Genomic DNA, 18,637 nt, shown 5'->3' on the forward strand with positions numbered 1-18,637 from the left:
TACAGACAAAGGACATCAGATGTTGAGCGCCCAGAGCCAAGATCACCACCAACATGGTCAGTATCACTAGAACACTTTAAAACGTGCGTCTTAGAATTGTTTTTATATAAAAGTCCATAATTTGTTATGCCTCTCAAGTATCGTAAGATTCTTTTAACTTTCACTACATCACGAACTGTTGATTTTTCAAGATTTCTTGATATAACACTGACAGCATTAGCAATGTCAGGATGTCTCCCACACATCAGAAACATCAGTGCTCCAACAGCTTGGCTGTATGGAAATTCAGAGTTGCAAGGACTTTCTTCTGTATCATTGTCATTTATAATGGGTGTAGTTACAGCCTTGACGTTCTTCATGTTGAAATGCTCTAGTATTTTCTCTGTGTAATGAGTTGGACTTACACATACAGTTCCACGTTCTTGTTGGTCAATTTCCAGACCTAAGAAAAATGATGCAGGCACTGAAGTAATTTTAAACTCTTCTCTTAAATCATTGACAATGTCTTCAAGTTCCTGTTCACTGTGAGCTGCAAACAGGCCATCATCAACATAAAGCACAAGGAATATTTTCTTACAGCCTTACTGTCTCATGAAAAGACAAGGATCAGCTTCACTCCTCAGAAAGCCCAATTTAGTGAGATGATTACTGTACTTCTCATTTCAGCAACGCAGAGCCTGTTTCAGTCTGTATGGACTTTTCTTCAAGCGGCATAACTCTCCCAGACCCATCATCACATCCTTGAGGTTGTTGCATATAAATGGTTTCTTTTAAATCACCATAAAGAAAAGCTGTTGAAACATCAATTTGTAAAAGTTTCATGCTCTCCCTTGCAGCAACACTTAGTAGTGCTCTGAGCATGCTCTGAACGTCTGGTCATAGTCAACTCCTCTCTGCTGTGAATAACCCTTAATCACCAATCTTGCCTTGAATTTATTGACTGAGCCATCAGCATTTGTTTTAACTTCATGCACCCATCTATTAGGAACGGCCCTCTTTGCATATGGTAGATCAACCACATCCCTCGTTTTATTTTCTTGAAGAGCTTTTATTTCAGAATCCATAGCTTCCTTCCAGAAATCGTTTTGAACAGACTTCATGGCATCGCTGTATGTTTCCGGTTCTTGGAAAGATAGTGAGAGGTTCATTACATAATCATTAAATTTTTGTGGAGGTCTGAGGGTTAACCGTTCACACAGACATGGTAAAGCTTCTCCACTTGTGTCTTCCAGATCTTCCTCCTGAGGGTCTTCATCTACATCCAGGGAACTGCCATCCCCTTCACTCTCACTATCAATACTATTGGTCTTCAGTCTGAGGTGCTGGATCCTGATGATTGAAAACATTCACTGAAAGAGTAGAACTTTTCTCACTCTTCAGTGGCCTCTCCTCAAAGATGACATCTCGTGACCTAATGAGTTTGCACACCTCTCCACAATAAATTCTGTAACCCTCATTGTGATCAATCCAATAAGGACACATTTCAGTGCTTTTCGGTCCATGTTCCTTGTCTGTTGTTTTGAAATATGAGCATAGTAAGTAGAGCCTATCACCTACAGATGTTTCAGGCTTGGATTCTTTCCATACCACAATACATATGGAGCTGTTCCTGGAATACTGGAAGGCCCTATTCGGCTTAGAATGTAGGTTGCAGTGTTCACCATCTCTCCCCGAAGTTTCTGTGGAATGTTTGCATGTGCATGCATTATGGCTCTCGCAGATCCACAACTGTGCAGTTCTCTCTTTCACTGCATCCATTTTGTTCTGAATTGTGTGGCATTGTGAAGCGTTGAATTATACCCACTTTGTGAAGAATCTCTCCTGCTTGTTTGCTGTCAAATTCTTTCCCATTATCACTCAGAAGTTCCTTGGTGGTATGTCCAGCAGCTTTTGCTTCAGCTATGAACTGCCTTAACTTTTCTGCAACTCCAGACTTTTCTTGTATGAAATATGTTGCCCTAAACTTTGTACAATCATCTTTGAGAAGAACAAAATACCAGTGCCCTGACACAAAAGGTACTTGGAACGGACCACATACATCAGCGTGAATAAGCTCACCTGGTTCTGCTGTCCTCTTTCTGTTGCCAAATGGTAAACGATGAGCCTTGCCATAAATACGGGCTTCATAAAGTTCACTGCCTATTTCCACCTCATTATTAAACTCGCTACGAAGTACAGACTTCACATGGCGCTTGTTCTGGTTTCCAAATGTTTCATGATAAAGCTGCAATGTATTGTCTCTGCTAGTGGTATTAACTTCGCTGAGGGAGCTAGGTTTCACATTTCTCACAGCAAGTTTAAAAAGGCCTACAAAGCGATCACAGACACCTATCAATCTAGTGACATTATCAATCCTAAGATGACAAATTTCTGCAGCTGATGTGAATTTACATTCTGGATGTTCATCCTGTGCTGCAAGAACAGAGAATAGATTCTTGTGAATCTGACGTACATGCCATACATCTGTCAAGGTAATTCTGTTCCATTTTCCTCCAACTGCTGCTTCAATGTCTAATGAACCTTTTCCAGTTGCTTCAATTATGTCACCCTTAGCTGTAGTAACTGAGTGTTTTGTTAGAAAAGGCTGAAATGTTTTGAAACAATTCCTATCATTGGTAATATGACTTGTTACACCATTGTCTACATAGCAGTCTTCATTTCTACATTCAGACTTCATCACAGAAGATGTCATAGCAAGAAGTAGCATATTTGTATCTATGGTAGCTGGTTTTTGAGTTTGCCATCCGCTGCCCAGTTTCTGCACACTTTAATTGTATGGTTGAGTTTCTTGCAGTAATTACATATTGATTTCTTTTTTTTCTTTATCTCCATTGGATTTACTTGTTGATGAATCTGTAGTGAGGGCTTCTTGTTTACTAAATCATCCTCCTTTGTACTCAGAGCTTTTTCATATGCACACAATTGATTTGTTAAATTATCAATTGTTCTGTCAACCCTAGACGTTAGTATCCAACTAGATTTAAACAAAAAATAGTCTTCTCGTAGTGTACCTAATATTTTACAAATCAAATACAAATCAGGCATTTCTGAATTATTTACGATATCTTTAGTCATTTCACTTTAGTCAATTCACTCCACAAATTTTTCATTTTGGAAATACATCTCGCAATATCGTCTTCAGCAGCCTTTTTGTAACTAAAGAACTGCAAACAAAGGTATTTTGTGTAATTCTGTCCACACTTAGCACGCTGTATTTAGACGCATTAATTTTTGCAAAGATTTTTCCGACATATTTGTAGTCAAAACAAGTAGACCGTTGCTGTCTGCTTTGTTAAAAGCTTCTAAAGCACTTTTGTAGATCGCCCTTTGTTCAACGGTAGCACTTTCTGAAATAATACTAGGTTCCACTAACCTGCCTTCCACAACGTCAAGTGTGCCAGGAATTCCTCGTAGCCATACACTTATTTTTTATTTCCAAGTGATCCAATTTGTTTTGCCTTCCACAACTCAGATGTTGATAATTCTCGTTGAATCCATCGTTGTTTGCGTGGAATTAACAACTTCAAGAACGTCTTCTTGGAGATAACTTTAAAAACCTTTTGCACAGATCTACGTTATCATTTTTGTACAAGTGTCCATTTAACGCGCACCTGGGCCCAGATAACTTTAAAAACCTTTAGCACAGATCTACGTTATTATTTTCGTACAAGTGTCCATTTAACGCGCACCTGGGCCGATAACCTGTTGAAATTTTGTTAGAAAACGAATATTTGCATATTTGGAAATATTAGATACTGGTTCAACACAAAGCACGAACAAGAAGAACAACAATATACAGAAAAACCACACACAGGTGCATATGACCAGTCACTGAACATAAAATACTGACTTAAGTTATTTAGCTGTTAAAGAGCGCCAAATATGTATAATACATTACCACTCCACGAACTTTATTATACAACACCACTCGATGTTTACATCACAACAATTCATATTAAAAAATTCGTTACCTATGACCACGTTAACACTGAGTTTCTGAATTCTCTATCGTGTGTAATTCTGTGACCACAACTTTGAACTGCAAGAGTAGTTTGACTTCATGTTGGATTGTTTTTCGACACCATCCCTGTAGCACCAAAAATTTTAACGCTACAGAACAGCAGCAGTACTGTGCTGGGTGAAGTAACTGAAATCTGTGAACAGCTGTCAACCAATACCTCACTTTCTAAGCCACCTACTGCTACTTTTACAATCGGATTGACAGCAGCTGAAATGGGCACCAGCTCTCCTCCACAAAACAACTCTTTTATTTTGGCTTTTTTTACCAAACTCAGTCACAGGCATCGAATTTCTATCTTTGCTCCTCCTATTCACCATTCAGCCTGTGCGTCTAAAAGCTCACTGCATGAGCGCTGTCCAACCTTGATGGCAATTCATATTTGGAATCTCCATCAAATACAAATTTATTAATCATATTAGTTCCGTCCAGAGGCACTCTTGCGTTTTGTAATGAACATGCTTGTTTGAATTCTCTCGCTTGCAGTTCAGAAGTGCTTCCTTCATTGCTGTCTTTCATATACTGTTCTGGAGCTTGAAGTCCCCACAGTTGCCACATCAACGAATTTTTATATGTTTTTGTTCCTGTTCCAGTCAGTTGCTTTTTGTCAATCTGTCACACTATCCCAATAGTACCAGCAGCGTTTAATTCGTCAGATATGTCATAATAATAACTGTTGTACAAGTCAGGTGACTCTTCACACACACTCGGTGGTGCAGGAATGTCTCCCCCACTCATCAGTGTGTCCATTCCTACCAAGTTCACTAGAACTTCCCATCAACTGCCCAACCAAGCTATTCAGCAATCTTGTTCCCCCACTGAGTACACCTCCTCGCCACCAAGGTCACCTGTGGCAGCTACTATCCACACTTTATTTATGTTCCTCACTATTACTTGCCAGTTTTCTACTTAGAACTCGTCATCAGAATGACTGATATTCTGTTGCCTGTTGTGCACATCATCATATGTGGCACCAGTCTTCCATATTCCCACAGCTGCCGTGATATATTTTGCACTATACTGTAACGGTTATGAGAATATTAGACTCTTTCGAGAAAACGTTCGTAATTCTTGTAATTGTCATGAAATGGTGCTACAAGTTCTCACCAAACACAGAATGGTAACAAAAGTTTTATACCCACAGCAACAACTGTACAGCCTTCCCACATCAGTACTTGCAGAATGCCTCCTCCTGAGACCTGACCAGATTGATACCAGTCTTCGGTCCAGAAATCTATTAGCAGTTCTCGCTGAATTGCTGTAGACCAATATTCTCTCAAAAATTGGACCTTGAGAAATGATTACAGTACTTAGTTACATCATTCACCTGTCTCAAGACATCATCTTTGAATTGCTCTGCTGTAAAAGAAGCAGACAGCGAATGAGTTGTGGGAAAGGTAGTAAGAGCAACTTGACTTTCTGCGAGTTGTATCCAAGGCTATATCCTCAGAGTCTTATGTGGATGGCCTTAGTAGCAGCTGGTTCCATGGCTAAGTAAAGATGAGGACAGCAACCAGGCAGCAGTCGGTTACCGCTTCACAGTAGGCTAATAGCACTTGTCCAGAAACACATGGAAGTACAACTTATTGACATGGCTGGAAGTACAAGACGATTTTACTGAAAGACGTTAGGCGATTAGCCAATGTATTCCATAGGTAGTTCCACACTCTTGGATATCATGCTGCAATGTAATGGTATAAACAGTTACAAACGTTATGAGAACATTGAAACAAACAAAAATTAACAAAATGTAGGTACTAGTAACTTCACTAGGCAAAACTTACGTTATATCATTACCTTTGTCAAAGTATCATTAACCACAAAGCCACATGGCAAGATTAAAATGCGAGGATGTCCCTCATATAACTATAACACGTAGAAACTGTAGCTTATACGTTTGAAATCCGTGGTAACAGCTAAAGTGGCGAAACTTCTAAAATGTAATAATTTTTTCCAGTTTAAAATTTGTTTCAAAGTTGGTAACTGACTCCTTTTGATGAATTCTTCATTGTGATATGCACCTCCCTCTACTCTTTATGTGTAAGATCTATGTGTCTTGGCATACAAGGATTTCTCTCTTGTGGCGTAGGCACAAGCACTTAAATCAGCGTGTTTTTTGTTGACAGGTGTGCTTGGTTGTCGTGGACAGGCCTAATGTCCCCTGTGACGGGTCAGCCAGCAGTGACAAAGTCATTAGTGTCGGGGTGGACACCCACCTTCCAGGCATTCGGGGACAGCTCATCACCGACAAGGATATTTTTCCTATAGTGGTGGCCATCCGCCTACTTTAAGTGCAGCCAACACACTAGCAGCACCAAGTGCCGACGTCATGGACACTGACAAGACACCACCTGTTGGATGAAGACGATGTGGCTCTGCTGCTACCACAACAGAAGCGTTACGTCATTGTGAGGCTAACATCAGTACAGTCAGTGTTGTTTGCCTGACATTTAAAACTGATTTTTGTTTACAATAAACAAATTATTTGAGCAACATGGGAATACTCATTGAGTGTAACTATTGTTGTTTAATAGTTCTCATAAAAAAAACATTCACTGAGATCAGTGTAGGGCATCTGTTTTACCTTTGTACTAGACCATTAGTTATACAACGGTACATGCATTGGCCTATTCACTTTCATTCAGCATCTTTTCCATCAGAAATTTAACAGCATTCTTGAAGGCATTCACTGCCAACCACTTAGCCTACCTGTAGCAATGTATGTTATGCGTCACCAACTTTGCAATTTCTTCATGGGAGAACTCTCAATACAGTTCAAGTTTCCAGAGTTTCATGTTGCTGAAGCCATCTTCAGAGTATAACAGTCCCATCTCGAGAGATAATGCCTGAGAAAAGAAACTTAATATAGAGAAGAGTTTATCTGTGGTTGTCACAGACACAGCTACAAACTAATAATCCTGTCTTTTTACCCACAGGAATCTTAAAACTTGAACATTGCTCATGACATACTCTGCCTGAGAAATGGCCACACCAGTTTAGTTACTGCACTGTATTCATTCGCTTCATCACAGATATTTCACATGAAAAGTCAGAATAAAAAGGAAATAATTTGATGCTTGGCAGAGTGAGTGCACCAGCATACATCATTGGTTGAGGAAATGACGTCTTGCAGTCACCTGAGTGGACATCGGTACCTATCAGCCGACTTCCATGACTGGTGGCCGGAGTGTGATGCGTTAAAGGCAAACTCTAGAGCAAAGTGTTTTGAGCTGGACCACAGCCAACAGCTCATACGCACAACATTTTTGGATCTTTTTCTATTACTAAAAGTCAGAAAGTGAAATACATTATTTTTACTCTTCCACTGTAGCAAACTGATACTTTTAGCTTACCGGGGAATGTAAATACGTGTCAAGTATTGCGCATCACATAGTAGATATTGACTGCTGTACCAAAACACTATTTCTGGGAAGCTGGATCTTCCCCCATGTGGCGAGAGGTAGTAATAGGTAATGTATCCAGGAACATTGTCGAACATGATTGTTTTCGTGGTGCAGGTGTTAATGGTGGGCAAAGGCATAATGTTACTTGATCGAAATGACCTCCACACCCACCTGTCAACATTATCGCGAGACTGTACTTGTTTCCCTCGTTTGTCTTTCCGGAGGTGCATTCGCCACTGGCTCTTTAATTTCATTATAAATATTATTTGTCAAGTCAACATCCCTCTTCTTCAAGACATTCTAATCGTGTAGAGATGAATGAGGTATCGTTAGAAAATTTTTAATTCTTTCTCATACTGCATACAGAGTTACTGCTAAAAACTTACTGTTTGTCGAAAATTTGGAACTATCGTAGGCAAAAGAACATCATGGATGCCCAGCATCATACCTGTATTTTGTGAAGCTAACCTCTTACTCACGAACAAGAGACTCACTTTTCATATTATCTTATTACAAATAACTTCTTATTAACTTAATAATTTGTTTACGTCAGTGTCATAGATAATAACAGTGACCACTGAAGTAGTCCATTATCTCTGCCCGTCGTACAGGTTGACTTTGCTGAACGAATATACGTTTCGAAACGACAAAGATATTAGTTATTGTCAACACAAATTGTGATTTACGTATTGCTGCTACGGCCTAACTTGCTTACATCAAGTAATAAATGCAATCAAAATCCCACGATACAGTTAGAATTTACTGAGGTCTGGGTGAATACCAGGTAAGAAGCGAATTAAAATTGTATTTGCTGTCTCTATAAGCAAATCGCAGGGACAAAAGTTTCAAAACGCAGGATCGTATTTACCATATCCATTCTTTACTTACAGGCAATTGCATGTAGCCATTTCAGGACTAACATTTTCGTATCCCTTAAGGAAAATGAAAAATAAAAAGTTCATGAAGCTCAAATTCTTATACGATATATCGTTTACAACGAGATATTCTAAAGCTCTCGAAAGAATTTCGTTCAAATTTTCTGTGTGGAAATATACAGAAAAGGGTGCGTCATAAATTTATGATTATTATTTCGCTTTTTCGGTTTATTTTTAAAGAATTTTTTTCAGTTCACACAACTATACTTAACTACATTCTTATCCCAAATGCTGTCGTTATTCAAAACAATAAAAGCGCTAAAGTTTCGTACATGGCCCCTGATGAATAATAATGTCCAGCCACATCGAACAGCACTGTTGGAGGTTCTCTTGCAGTGAGAGGATATTTGGCGAATGGGCTGACCTGTCCGTCCCCGTGACGTAGATCCCATCGAGCACCTGTGAGATCCATTAGGGAAACGTATTGCAGCATATCCACATACACCAAGGACCATCCAACAGCTGTCAGTCCTGCTGGTAGATGAATCAAACGCCCTGCCACAAAAACTTATTACCAACCTTACGGTCCGCATAGGAGGACGCATCAGTGGTGTTCGCACATTCCATTAAGGACCATGTCCCGCCATTTGTAAACCTGGGGACCATCATGAAACGCAGACACTTTAGTGTGATTCTACTTTGAATGAAATTGTTATTTCTGTTCTACTCATTGCGCACTTATTTCAGTGACCTTCTCCAATACGTTGTAGCAGTTCTTTCTATGAGTGGCTCACATTTCATTGAGCCATGTTACTTGGCAGAGACACATCTCGCAAAAATTACGAACTTTTTGTCCATAAGGTTTGCACAACAGCTATATTGCCATGACTTGATACTAAAATAGCCAAGATATTGAAGATACTGCAAAACATCATTCACAATAAGATCCTACGCAGCTATTATGTTTCTCTACTCAACTGCGATCACAAGTGATGATAGTTCTACGTACCAGTCCTGTTGTGAGACATGACACAGGAGCATGACATTTTTGTTCATCTCATAACATCTGGATCTGCAGTTATTATCACCATTCAAAATTAATTTTTGTGCATAAAATACACTACTGGCCATTAAAATTGCTACACCAAGAAGAAATGCAGATGATAAACGGTCATTCATTTGACAAATATATTATACTAGATCTGACATGTGAGTACATTTTCATGCTTTTTGGGTGCATAGATCCTGAGAAATCAGTACCCAGAACAACCACCTCTGGCCATAATAACAGCCTTGATACGCCTGGGCATTGAGTCAAACAGAGCTTGGATGGCGTGTACAGATACAGCTGCCCATGCAGCTTCAACACGATACCACAGTTCATCAAGAGTAGTGACTGGTGTATTGTGACGAGCCAGTTGCTTGGCCACCATTGACCAGACGTTTTCAATTGGTGAGAGGCAGCAGTCGAACATTTTCTGTATCCAGAAAGGCCCGTACAGGACCTGCAACAAGAGGTCATGCATTATCCTGCTGAAATGTAGGGTTTTGCAGGGATTGAATGAAGGGTACATCCACGGATCATAACACATCTGAAATATAACATCCACTGCTCAAAGTGAACAAGAGGTGACTGAGACTGACGCCCCATACCATCACGCTAGGTGATAATGCCAGTATGGCGATGGATGACAAATACACACTTCCAATGTGCGTTCACCGTGATGTTGCCAAACATGGATGCGACCATCATGATGCTGTAAACAGAACCTGAATTCATCCGAAAAAATGACGTTTTGCCTTTCGTGCACCCAAGTTCGTCGTTGAGTACACCATCGCAGGTGCTCCTGTCTGTGATGCAGCATCAAGGGTAGCCGTAGCCATGGTCTCCGAGCTGATAGTACATGCTGCTGCAAACTTCGTTGAACTGTTCATGCAGATGGTTATTGTCTTGCTAATGTCCCGATCTGTTGACTCAGGGATTGAGATGTGGCTGCACGATCCATTACAGCCATGCGGATAAGATGCCTGTCATCTCAACTGCTAGTGATACAAGGCCATTGGGATCCAGCACGGCGTTCCATATTACCCTCCTGAACCCACCGACTCCATATCTGCCATCAGTCATCAGATGTCGACCAACGCGAGCAGCAATGTTGTGATACGATAAACTGCAATCACTATAGGCTACAATCCGACCTTTATCAAAGTCGGAAACATGATGGTATACATTTCTCCTGCTTACATGAGGCATCACAACAATGTTTCACCAGGCAACGCCGGTCAACTGCTGTTTGTGTATGAGAAATCGGTTGGAAACTTTCCTCATGTCAGCACGTTGTAGGTGTCGCCAGTGGCACCAACCTTGTGTGAATGCTCTGAAAAGCTGATCATTTGCATATCACAGCATATTCTTCCTGTCGGTTAAATTTCGCGTCTGTAGAACGTCGTCTTTGTGGTGTAGCAATTTTAATGACCAGTAGTGTACTAGTGTACCTCCTACATGATAGTACATCATTTTATTTATCAACATCAGTTGAAGTAACAGTAAATCTCATTGCACCTCTTGAGGTAGTGTCACCTTGAGCTACACCTGCATGAATACTCTTTTCCTCTACCATTCCACTCTGTAATAGTGAATGGGAAAAACAAACTTTGCTGAAAAGATATCACTGCTGTGAAAAACTTGTTTTAATGAATGGAATCATTAGTTATGTATCATGTCCATCTAACTCTCCCCTAATTTTTGATAATACCAAATGAGCTGCCCTTCTCTGAATTTTTTCAGTGTCCTCTGTCAATCCCATCTGGTAAGGGTACCATACTGCACAGTCATATCCTAGCAGAGGATGGACAAGCAAAATGTAGGCAATCTCCTTAGTAGACCTGTTGCATCTTCTAAGTGCTCTGCCAGTAAAATGAAGTCTTTGGTTTGCCTCTCCCAAAATATTATCAATGTGGTCATTCCAAATGGCTCTGAGCACCGTGGGACTTAACTTCTAAGGTCATCAGTCGTGATCATTCCAATTCCAGGATCATTGCATCATAATTATGAACAACACAGATACTGCAACATTGTAACCATCCACCGACACTTAGCAAGTGAATTTAAGTTAAAAATGTCACCCCTGTATGGCAATATACATAGTTCACATGCGATTGCTAGTTGTAAATGCATGGTTGACAACATACGGAAATTTGGGTCTGGCTGTGGGTCACACTCAGGTAGCCTAATGGTAAAGTGACCACTCCCGATAAGTGGGGAATCCGCATTTGAGTCCTGGTACTGCACAAATTTTCATTATTGTCATTCCTCTCCACATGCATGCATGTCTTAAGGAACATTGCATTGTACTTCAGAACAACAAAGCCACTGCAATATTTTATTTATCCACCAATACTGGGCTATTGACTTGCAATTAAAATATCTCTCCTGTACGGGAATATACATAACAGATGTACAAATGTAGGTTGACGACATATGGAAGTTTGGGTCTAGCCATGGAGAATGCTCGGGTAGCCTAATGGTACACTGACAGCTCTTAATAAGCCAGAAATCTGCCACAAGTCTAGGTCCAGCACAAAAAAATTTCATTGTCACTCCATTATACAGCTAATGTTTGTCCATATTTGCAACCACAAATACATTTCATGTACTTTTCTGACTCAGTTCTCTTGTCAGGTTGACAAGTAAATATGTTGAAGATGCCTCTTCAGGGAGCTAAGAATTCATATACGTACATGTGAGTACATATACTGCAAACCAGTACATGTCAGTTATACCGGTATGTCTGCTTGATGATAAAAGTAAATTTAGGGTGAATTCATAAATTCACTAACACAGTATTAGAATTAAATATAATTTTATATAGATTACATATGAAATCTCTAGTATTCAGAATGGAGCTTATTTATTCTGGTGCAAAAAGTTATAATTGGTTATAAATTGATTTATGACAGGAAACTGAAAATATCCAAATATTTAAAGTCGAAATAAAAGAATGTAGTAGCCATTCTATGTGCAGTGTACTCAAGGTACTCAAGAATACTCAATAATATAAATTGTGTTTATGTTTGCAAGTATGTAGGCAGCTGGTTGTGGTCCACATAAAGTTGCTGAAACACTCCGAAGTGTTAAATTAAAACACTAGCCAATTAATGTATGGGAGTAGTAGGTCCCCTTTTTTTTCCTTTTCTTTTTTCAAAATAGTCATTTCCCTCCTAACAAAAGAGGAAGAGCATAATATTCTAATTCCAAAAAAAGCAGACTCACATTTACAGCATTTATAAACTTAAAGAAAGCTTTTGACAATGCTGATTGGAATAAAATTGTGACAGTAGCACAGCTAAAAAACAGGGAGCCAAAGGTTATTTACAACTTGTTAAGAAACCATATGTCAATTATGCGTCAAGGGGCATGAAAGGGAAGCAGTGGTTGAGAAGAGAGTGAGATGGGGTTGTAGCCTGTCCGTGATATTGTTCAATCTGTATATTTAGTAAGCAGTAAAGCAACCAAAGAAAAATTAGGAGTAGGAATTAAAGACCAAGGAGAAGAAATAAAAACTTTGATGTTTGCTAGTGAGATTGTAATTCTGTCAGAGACAGCAAAGCACTTAGAAGAGCAGTTGAACAGAATGGACATTTTCTTGAAAGGAGGTTAAAAGATGAACATTAACAAAAGCAAAACAAGGATGAGGGAATGTAATCAGGTGATGCAGATGGAATTAGATTCGGAAATGAGACATTTAAAGTATTAGATGAGTTTTTCTGTTTGAGCAGCAAAATAACTAATGATGGTCAAAGTGAGAGGACATAAAATGTGGACTAGCAGTGGCAAGAAAAATGTTTCTAAAGAAGAGAATTTTATTAATGTTGAATAATGATTTTAATTTTAGGAAGTATTTTTCTGGAAGTATTTGTATGGGTTGTAGTTCTGTATATAAGTGGATGATAAACACTTTAAGACAGGAAGAAACAGAGGCTATTGAAATGTGGTGTTACAGAAGAATACTCAAGGCTGGAAAAATTGGAGAAAAAAGAAATGTGTGGCACTACATGACTAGAAGAAAGGATTGGTTGATGGGACACATTCTGACACATTTAGGGATCACAAATTTAGTATTAGAGTTAAGTGCAAGGGGTACCTTATAGAGGGAGCCCAAGGGATGAATACAGTACTCAGGTTCAAAAGTACAGTAGTTATTTAGAGATGCAGAGCTTTGTATGAGATATAGTAATGTGGAGAGATGTATCAAACCAGTCTTCAGGCTTTGTGTAGCATAATGCAGTGAATTTTGATGGTTTAACCATGGACCCAGGACTGTGGTGTTCCTCAGCAGGCCAGAGGCCATGGGCAATGGGTTTCAGGAATTGTGACTGTCTCACTGCAAGTAAATTGAACAGTGAACCATTTTATAGACATTTTATTTATTCTAGTACATTTTGGCACTTCTAAAGTAGTTTATATATTAGAAAGTATGGATGATAAGAAAAAGAAAATTGTGGCAGTTACTGCAGTTTGTATGCTATATACTCATGTATTTCTTGAAAGAAAAATGACACAATACCTGTAGAATAATTGCCATAACACAGTGGATAATAACCAACAATAACAAACATGGTAGAAGCAGCATGTTATTGGCAGGCACATATAATGTTGGTTTACACAACTCTTCCCCACCTTACACATTTCCTTCAAGAGGCTTACTTTTTTCTGAGGTTATTTCTGGAAGTAGTGAAGGTATTTTAAATCTGTCTTGTGACTACAGCAGAATGCCTATTTTTGTCATCAATGTGTTTTGCTTTATTGAAATAAAATAACATCAGTGGTCTTAATGAAACATATATACCATTTTGCTTGCTTTCTCCATCTAAAAACAGTTCATTACAAAATGTGTTGATGTTAGTACTTAACATTTTTGTTCAGAAGTTTAGAAATGCAGAAGTCCTTACATTTTTTATCAACTTACTTATTTCCTTACACTTGAGATCAAAAATTGTCAGGGAAAAATGCTAAAACTTATCTGGAAATCAGAGAAATATCAGGGAATTTCACTTGAGGAAACTTGTGACAACCATGGAGAGATATTAAGAAACAGTTGCCTCGATAATTCAAAAACCTACAAATGATTACATTCCACATAATTCAAATCCCCTTGGACAAAAAAGGATATGGGAGGGTGATTGTTTGAGTGGGTCAGACTTCAATATAGGATTCTTTTTTGAACAGACGATTAGTTATGTAACATAATTGTTTTACCATTGTCATTACACACATAGCTTGACCTTTCAGAATCATCCCCAATAAAACAATTCACTCCAGTTTCGTAAAGCAAATCCAGCAAAACAGTGGTAAAATAATAAAAATTTTAAATACCCTTGTGTGATTTGCATGATTAGGCTCAAAAATTTCAATAATACATTAAGCAATCACAATTTTGTAATTGCTGCCCCAAGTAAGCTATTCAAAAACATCTGTACAGACAGTACCTCCAGTTACTTTCAAGTTGCAAGCATAGTAGGTTCAAAAACCAAGAACATCATGAAACACTTAAACTAGATCAACCTGACATTAGAAACAGAATTAATTTCTTCACCCTCCTAGGTGTACTACTTGTATTGCAGTGTTCTGGAGCTGCCGCGGAGCTCAATCAACATGGCCACTGCTTCATAGATGACATGTTGCACAACACTACAGGATCAAAACCCAGCCCACTCTTTCACAGTCTGTCATTGAGACCAGTGTTATATCAACACCGATTTATAAACTTCAACAACAAGAAATTTACCAATTAATAATATGCCAATTAAGGATCCTCTGACTGCTGTGGTGCCAGCTTCTAGACATGAAGACTTTCTAAGGTGAGTGCAACCTTGCACAACATCAGGAATGAAAGGTCAACAGTGTCTTTCATTAACAGGTCAGTGACACCTAAACGAGCAAAGCGAATGTCAAGGAATAAAGTTCATCACCTCAGCAGATGTGCATGAGTGCCAGGTAATTCTATCAAATGGTCAGACAGTTTAACAGTCAGAAGTCACCATAATTTAATCAGTACATCCACTCACAAGAAAAGGAAGTTCAAACAACAACAGTTCAGAGAAGCTCATGTTGTGCCTCTGCCTGATGGAAACATTTACACTGACTGGCCCATTAGTCAAATGTACTCAGCTCCCCTCCCACTATACTGGTGTTGGCTGAGCACACTGTTTTTGATCGGCGCCCTCTGTCCATAGCTATGAGACCTCCAAGACAAATTGCAGCTCAGCAATTCACATTGCTCTTAAAGCCTGCTGCTTGTGTACCAACTGTGGGCCGAGCACATACTCTTTGGTCCTGCAATACACTCATTGGAAAATTGATACAGCTTTATCAATAACACATAGTGAAACTTTACATTTTGTATCCCGCCTGGATTGGCAGTGTGTGGATCTGCTCCTGTGAACTGCTTCTGTAATGTAGGCCGAGAGTGAAGGAAGTGAGTAGGAGCAGGAGAGGTGAAGCACTGCGGTACTGCATGTAACTTTAACACTTTTAATAGAGCCAAAAACACAAGTAAATGTCAAATGCATACATAACTTTGGCTAGGATGAGCACATAGGTGTAAAGCTGTAGTCCATGTCTAATCCTGTGAAGTTAGGATGACTGTTCTGTATAATCTCAAAACTAACAAGTACTCATTGCTTTACAAACTCTAACTGAACATAGCTAATACAAAGTCTCAATAGCAAGCTAGCCCACTCAGTAGCAGAAGCAATATTTCCAGGCCGTCTGCTCTTGATGAAAAAGGGCCAGAAATCAAGACGGCACTCACTCAGCTCCACAGCATCGACCAGAGGGCCCTGTGGTTGGTGTAATCAGCCTTCTTCTCTCGTAGTGCCAACTTACGGGAGCAGGAACCTACGTTGTGGCATCGTAACTATTGATGCCATATAACATAACATTCAAAACATTGAGAATATGTGTATTACAATACCACACCAATTTCATCATCAGAATACTAAAACTACAGAGGTACTGTACAAACATATATATTAACATAATAGAAATTTTGAAGCAGACGGGATTTATTTTATAACTTTTTACCTTAAATTCTTGCTTAATTTTTTTTTTTTTCAAATTTTATATAGTTCACTGTCCAGCTGAAATCTCTTTAAATGTACTCATCATTGTGAACTCTTTCCACTCATCTTGAAGGCCCAGAGTTTGGCTGAGGTACTGCTATCAGTGTCCTCAGTTTCACTTTTTCTCAGTGCACATATACATGGAGAACATGGTGAAATACATAAAACATCCTGTATTAGTAAAGCAAGACAGCTTACTTCTAAGCCTTTACAAAATGATTAAAATCCAATTATGGATGAAATACAAAATTTCAGTTATATATAAAAACATTTTACAAAATAATGAAGAAACACTTAAATCCATCTAAACATGCTGTGGAAGACCCAACATTATCAACCAACCACTGTAGCATCATCAGCCCAAACGCATTGTCCGATGCAGATATGGAGGTGTGTGGAGTCAGCATAGCATTCTCCCCGCCTTTGTCAGTTTTCCTGATCAAAATGCTCACCACACTTCAAAGAGCTTAACTTTGTTAATCTGATGCGAATCAATGTATTCACCACAGCAAGGCCAATGGCACAAAATATGGATAAATGGGTTCAAAATGATGTGGAAGCTGTTCTTCAAGTCTCTTTCATTTAAACTAAAAATTACTGGTTTTATTAAACTTTACTCATTGCTTTTGGAAATTATGATTTTACTATGATCGTTTTTATCAGAACATCCGCATTTACTTAATATACTGTAATTGGCCGATTATCGGAACATTTTCTTTCAGTGCATGATATCATGAAACTGCTAGTACCAAAGATATAAACAGGAAATTTTCAACATCATTGACAATAAACTATGTAGAAGTATTTACTTAACAATCTGTCGGGGATTAATATTTCATTCAATTTATTATGTAAAGTGCCATAAATTATGCATACAGTACCAAACATTATCTCAGCACACATAGATATTTTACCATATTGTAGTCATATTTACCTTCATGTAGTTGACTTTATTAGTTGCTTATGCTTGTGTTTTCATTAATTACTTTTCCTAACAAACCTTGTCAACTGAAAGAGTGTATTGGCAAACACAGAATAGTATAAAGACTGGATAATGTTATAGATCCTTGCTGTCACTATTTCATATAATATAACTCATATTTACCATATTTTGTCACCTCATTTATGTAACAGAATTTTGTTGGTTCCTTACCCCATTGCCATTGATACATTGCTACGTCATCATATAATCATTTAATGATAAAAATTCATGCTGTGTTCCTTTTTTTACAAAACTGGCTACACAAAATCACATCTACGGCAATAAACCAGTTCCATTATCTAACACAGCATCTCTCTCTATTGCTTAACAGACAAAAGCTTGCATATTACATTTCATTAACTTAGGTAATGACATTGTTTTACTTTTAAAAATATTTATTTTTTTCTCATTCTGCCTGATTGACTTTTTATATCACAAATGCTTCTCGTATCCTACTTTAAGTAACACTTTTATTTCATCACAAAATTATTTATTCTAGCATGAATGGCAAGGTACTGATATATTGCTATGAACACTGACACATTGTGATAAACTGGTTTTATTTCTCTCAGAACGATAGTAAATTTACTGTTGCAGCTGCTTTATTTTTTGCTGATTGCACACTCAACTTCAGACAGTAAAATCAAAGATATCTTGCGATTATTTGCGTAAATCTCGTCAATATTACTGATCCCTAGACATATATAAGACAATTTTGCATTAAGTTTTGCTGAAATAACTTTTAAACATCATATGCTTCCATCTTCTGATATCTTAATTATATACATCAAGATTTAGAAATTCTGTCATATAACGTAGGCTGTATACAGTACTTATAAATGTGTCATTCAACAAATGATTAAGCATCCTTCAGGACAGAAACTTATACAGTGGTAAAGATGTAGAAGATGACCAAAACTGAGAGAGAACTCTAGGACAGAAAAGATGTAGACGCTGGATGATCATCCTGGAACAGAACTGTAGGACAGGAAAGATGTAGATGATGGGTGGCCAAGCTGGGACAGAATGCCGAGACAGGAAAGATGTAGATATGAGTGGACCAGGAAGCAAAGAATCATTATGCCCAATTAGGGAAGGATTAGAACAACATACTTTATTCACTAATTTACAGTGAACCCCTACTTAATTACTTAAATCATTGTCCAGAGTATTTTCAATTTGGCAGCTGACACCTCTTTATGTGGGGTCAACAATGATGATATGCGCAAGGTTG

The sequence above is a fragment of the Schistocerca cancellata genome, chromosome 9 (assembly GCF_023864275.1).
Source record: "Schistocerca cancellata isolate TAMUIC-IGC-003103 chromosome 9, iqSchCanc2.1, whole genome shotgun sequence".
Lineage (NCBI taxonomy): Eukaryota > Metazoa > Arthropoda > Insecta > Orthoptera > Acrididae > Schistocerca > Schistocerca cancellata.